Below are 6,063 nucleotides of genomic sequence, written 5' to 3' on the forward strand. Positions count from 1 at the left end.
TTGCTGGACTTCACAGGTGCAACACCACAGCCTGTTCATTTTTCTTTTCTGAATATCATCATCAATATGGATCTGATTAAATATACTTTTTCTCTTTGTTCCCTTAATCACTAAGTCATTCAGCCCACCATCCTGAGAAGCTGGGAACCCAGAGTCTGTCCCTCTTGGAGCTCTAAGGACACTTTGGTTGGGAGCGATGTGAGTCTCATCTGTAGGTCTCCAAAGCTTCAACCCTGGCCTCAGGGGCCTGCAGATGTTGCACTTCCTCCTAGCTGGGTGAGGAGCACCATGATCCTGTCACCCTGATGCCCATCAAGGACAAGACCAAATTCCAGTGACCTAATCCTCATTCCTATTCCTTCACTACAAGGACCCTCTTTCAAGTGCAGTTCTCCAGTGAGGCATCTGCTCAGACCCACACACCTGCTGCTTCTCCCTGAGTGCTCACTCTGAGACTTTCCTGGGTGCCCATGGCCCTAAGGACATGGAGTCTGCTAGAACAATGGGCAGTGGGAGGAGGTGATTTGATTCCTCAATGGAAAGTGTGAGTCTGACCGGGGGTGGTGAAGTGGTGACAGCAATAACCCCAGGTCAGTCTAGGCTCATGATTTTCAGGGACAACATGGAGGGCTATTTGCCATCCCTACTGTGCTTTGACAGCCTCTTTTGGCCAAGTGTGGAGATGCTGTCTGAGAATTTTTCTGTTGGCAGTGCCATTTTAGAGTAATACACACTTTCTTGCACATGTGAAACACATTTTGCTATTGTGCTTGTTTAGACAAAACAGTCACAAGTGATTTTCAAACTAGGCAGGATTATGGTTCTATTAAAAATGATACATAATTTCCTTTTAAATGTTAGCTGTCCAGGGGTTGGAATCCTGGAACTCCAAAGCCTAACAATACTAGGATTCTCAACACTCTAGGTAGCAATGCACGATGCTTGGGGTTTGAACAAGTCAGTTTCTCTTTGGTTGAGGAAAACATTTGTTGACCTCTTCCAGTCATGATCTGTGAGGGGTGATGAATGGAAATTGTGTGATGTCATCAATTTAATTAAAAGGACTAGAGGAGGAAGCAGGAAGATGAAGAAAGACATCAGTTAACAGCTACTGGACAAAACCAGCAAAAGTATCTTCCACATTCTTCAATGTTGTCTTAAACCATGAACAAAAACCTAGGTGGACATTACCTGCCCACTGTGTCTCACTCACCAAGAACCTTTCTGAATGGCAATCCCACACAACCCATAACCACAAAAAAATTCTCCTGAGGGCCACCATTCCCCAGAACTTTCCCTCCTGTGTAGCATCACCCCCTTTTGTTCATAGTATATGTGGTTTGAGGGCCAAAAATTCATGCTTTCTTTCCACACATTTCCATTACATCAACAGCATGCCTTTGTCTTGCATGGTCTGCTGATGGAACTCAAATGGGAATTTTTCTGCATCCAGGGGTTATTTGCACACAAACTCACCTTCCAAAGGTCTTCAGGGCTGAGACCCGTACACTCAATACTGACCACTGTGGCATGTTTGAGTGGTTGAATAGCTGGGAACAATATAAATATCCCCTTAGATGACAGACGCTGGGCTGGGTATGCTGCTCCGAGGTGGAGTCCCTGTCCTGCAGACAGGGGCCTGGGTTCAGCCCACACAGAGGGTGAAGAGAGTGAGATCCCCGTCTCCTTCATGTTTGCCTTTCTAGAACTCCAGCCTTACTCGTGAGGATCTCTGTTCCTGCCCATCTTCCAGAACCTGGAACAACTCTGCAGGGCCGTGGGCCTGAAGCACTTGAGTGAAGGCCTGTTCACCAGAGTCCAGGCTCAGAGCTGCTGTTCCCATGTCTGGAGCATCTGTTCCTCCTCAGATGGGCTCTCTCTCTAGCAGTGTTGCCTCTTGTGGGGGCTCCAGGTGCACTAAGGCCACCTGGGCCCCTATGGAATGATCAGTGACCACACATAGCTTAGCACCCTGGGGACAGCCTGAGGACAGTACTGACATTGCTGCCTCTCCTCCCCTCCCCCTCTCTTCCCCTCCTCCATGTGATGTCCTCAGTGTCTGTTCCACACAACAGTGGAGCCTGCAGTGGGATTTGTCCCCTCGTGGTGATTCATGAGGACAACTCACCCACTGCACACATGGCTGCACTGTCTTCAGAGCTGTGGCCCTGTCCTCTTTTTCATCCAGGCTCACTGCTGACCCTTAGTTCTGAGCCCACTCCATGAGTCCTTAGAGGAGGGTCATTCTTCTCAGGTTGTGATAATCAAAGGTTATAAAGCAAAATAGAAAACATTCAGGAACTTTCTTGGGAGGAGACTTAGTCCACTGTGCACAGATGCCCAGCAGCCATGAGCCTGGGCACTAGGCAGAGATCCCAAGCCTAAGGGCTCCCCATGGAAAGAGATCTCTGCTGCTTTCTCAGGGCCTCTGAGGACAGGACACTAGGCTGGGTTCTTTGTGGGTTTTATTTGCCACCTAGTGGCATTGTTGAAACGGCATAGCAACTTGGGAATTTGGGGGTGTAAAAATCCCAGATTCATAAAACTGATCCTCCTCCATCTATCACTAGGGCTGATTCTGAAGGAAACTCAAAATGATCCCTCTCCTTAGTAAGTTGTTCAACTAGTTGAGTACAGAAGACCAACACTGCCCCAGGGATTCAGAAAATATACTGGTCTTGAGGGAGCTGGCATCTAGGTGTGTAACTCAAGATATGCAAAAGCTGGGGTTTTGCCAGAGAAGAGAAGGGGACTTTGAGACCCTGAGGGGTCAGTTTTAATGGTGAGGGAGGCTGAGGGCTCCTCGTCTAGAGAAGCCAACCGAGCCTCATGCTTCCCATGCAAAAGTCTTCCAGAGTTGCTGAGGGTCTCCCAGGGCTCCCAGGAAGAACTTCCATGCCCAGCAGTTGGGCCAGGGCAGCTGAGGCAGCTGAAGAGCAGTCCAACGTGTCCCAGAGGTGCCCAGGCTCCAGTCACCACTGCCACACTTGGCCCATCCTCCCAGCCTCTGCAGGGTGCTGAGAAGGGACCTGCCCCTCCAGCCCCAGCATGTCCAGCTTCCCACACTGCATCTGCCCTTAAAGAAGTCCCAGATCATGACATGCACACAGGACACCTGACACCCTCTCAGGGAGCAAGTGGGATGACTTTTTATCTAAAACATGAACTCCTGTGGTACAGGAGCAGGAGGATGGTGGTGGGCAGGCCCTGTAGATCAGGTGAGTCAAGAGCTCAGTTTCTGCCTCAAGTCTTGGCTCTGCACAGTAGGGGCTCAGGCCATGACATGTGCTGTGCCCATGAAAAATGGAAAAACTGGCTTAGGGACATATCAGGAATTAACAGACCACACCAATGTCACCATGAAAGATGTAAAAATTAAATTTTCTTTGAAAAAAGACCATGGGACACCTTGCTTGCATGGGGGCTCCTGGGATCTAGTTTCCTGTGCTCATCCAACCAGGCTCAGAAGAGGGTATATCTATGGTCCCAGAAACCTTGTTGACAGCTCAAGATGGTGGCAGACATGGGCCTTACCCACATGGAGCTGGTTCTGCAGGAATGCAGGATGCAGGAGTCAGGGGTCATGAAGTTCGACTGAGATTTCAAAGGAGGGCATGAAAGCCAGGCAGGGTGCATCAGGGCTGAATCCCTGAAGCAGCCCTGAGAAGACAAGGTGTGGAGATTTGAGAATGGAGGTGGCATTGCTGTTGAGACCCTGAGATTGAGAGATGCCAACAGAATGGTACATTGGCTAAGGGAAACTCTGAATCCAGCAGACACAAGTGGGAAGGGAGGCCATGTGGGCTTTAGGCATCAAGTCCACAGGGGCAGAGTCCTGTGTCAACCCTTTGGAAAGAACTTCTCTGTGCCACATGCCCAGCTGCTGGATTGGGGATGCAGGGTGGGTTTGCCCAACTAGATTTTACAGTCCAGCTTTAGAACCATCCTTTCTTGCTGTGGCAGTCCAGCTTTAGCACCATCCTTTCTTGCTGTGGCCCTGTTCCTCTTTTTTGAAATGGGAAAGGTGACATTCAGCCACTGGACACTGGACATATGTAACTTGCTTTAGACTTTCACAGGGGCTCACCACCCTGAGTTTTCCTTGGGTCTCAGAGGCTGTGAACTTGGACTTTAAGGTGATGCTTAATTGTGAAGACTGTGGGATTCTTGAAGATGGACTCAATGCATTTTGCATTGTGATATGGAAATAAGGTTTTTGAGGTCAGGGGTGTATTGCTAGGATTTGAATGTGAAATGTCTCCCCAAAGCCTCTGTTAACTTGGAGTCTTCAGGGGTCAACGACTCAGATTAGGAGAGTGTGACATCATCAGTCCACCTTAGTCTGAATGGACAGTGTCAGGAATAACTGTAAGCAGGTAGAGCAGGGCTAGAGGGGGTGCACCCTCGGAGTATGCCCTGGAAAGTTGACCTCCCTGTGTCTCTTCCTCTCTCTCTCCATCCCTCTCCTGTTGAAATTACCTGAGGTGCTTCTCTCTGCCATGTCCCCTCCTGTGACAAAATGCCCCACCTTGTCCCTAGGGCTATAGAGCCAGTTGACCATGGACTGAACCTCCAAAAGCATGAGCCAAAAAATCCCTGTCTTTCTCTCAGTGTTCATGTCTGCTCTCTTGGTCCCAGAAATGAAAATCTCACTAAAACATTTTATTTGAGCCAACTCTTATATGAGTGCATTATCTTTCCTCATATTTCTCATTTTTCCTGTTCACTTTCGGCTGTTAACTTGTAACTTCATACCATTGTCATTAGAGGAGAAAATATGCATGTTCTATGTCCTAAATCTTTATAATGTCATTGAGATGTGTTTTGTGGCCTAACACATGCAGGATCTTGGAGAACATTCCATGTGCACTTGAGCAATCATGCAGCAAGCCATTGTGGGTGGAATCCACCTACATGTCTATTAGGTGGGTAGCATTGATGCAGGTCTCTGTTTTCTGACTTGTCCTCTGCCTTCGGGTCTCAGGGACTATTGAAACTACAGTAGTGGGATCCCATCTGTTACTATATTGTTGTCTATTTGTCCCTCAAATCTGTCCTCACTTTTAGATGTGTTTGGAGCCTTGATTTTTGGTGCATGTATGTTTATAACATTTATCACCTTGGAGAACAGACACCATTATCATTGTATAATTTTGTTTTTCCCTCCAATCAAATTTGAAAAAAAAACTTATGTATTTCTGATACATAAATACATAAAAGTAGCATGACTACTTTTCCTGATGTTTTTTCATGTTTTTACCATCAAGCTCTGCTTGTTTGGAGATCTAAGGTGAGATTATTAAATGAACATGTACATACACAATTTCAATGCATTTTGCCAATCTACACATTTTGAATGGATGTTCACCTGTTTACATTCATCAAAATTACAGACACAGAGGAGCTTCCCTTGGCCATTCTTCTGTGCTTTCTCTCTTTCTCCTGCCTCTTTAATCCCTGAATCTCCTCCACTACAACCACCTTTCTCTTTAGTTTTTTTTGGGAGTTCAATATTTTAATTCCCTTTTCATTATTTCTGTTTATATGATAGCCTTTTCCCCCCTATTTTTGTTAATTTGGGGTAAATTATAACATACTAATTTCTAACACCTTATCAAAAGGTGTTGACAATTTGACTTCAATCTCATTAGTGTACTACCACCCTTACTCCTCAGCACCCCTGAGTGTTACTAATTTTGTTGTGCATGCGTGAACACAACAGGATGAGTACATTCAATACCTATTTATTAAAAATACTTTGGAAAATAAAGAATAAATTCATACTGAAAATATTTGACATCTTTATTTTGACAGAAGAACTTTGTATTTTCGCATAGCTCTTAGGGCCTCTTTAGCTGAATTAATTTCAACATGGAACACTCCAACTCTATTCCTCAGGGTCTCCCTTCTGCTGTTGCCATGCCAAGGCTTTTGCAGTTGGTGGCACCTTGAAATGTGGTGACTGAGCTGTGGCCATGACACTCAAGGTCCAGAGGACCCAGTTGCAGTTTCGTTTTCTCAGACAATTTGCAGAGCTGCTGCCCAGTAAAGCAGCACAGGTGG

The sequence above is a fragment of the Ictidomys tridecemlineatus genome, chromosome Y, assembly GCF_052094955.1.
Source record: "Ictidomys tridecemlineatus isolate mIctTri1 chromosome Y, mIctTri1.hap1, whole genome shotgun sequence".
NCBI classification, from domain to species: Eukaryota; Metazoa; Chordata; class Mammalia; order Rodentia; family Sciuridae; genus Ictidomys; species Ictidomys tridecemlineatus.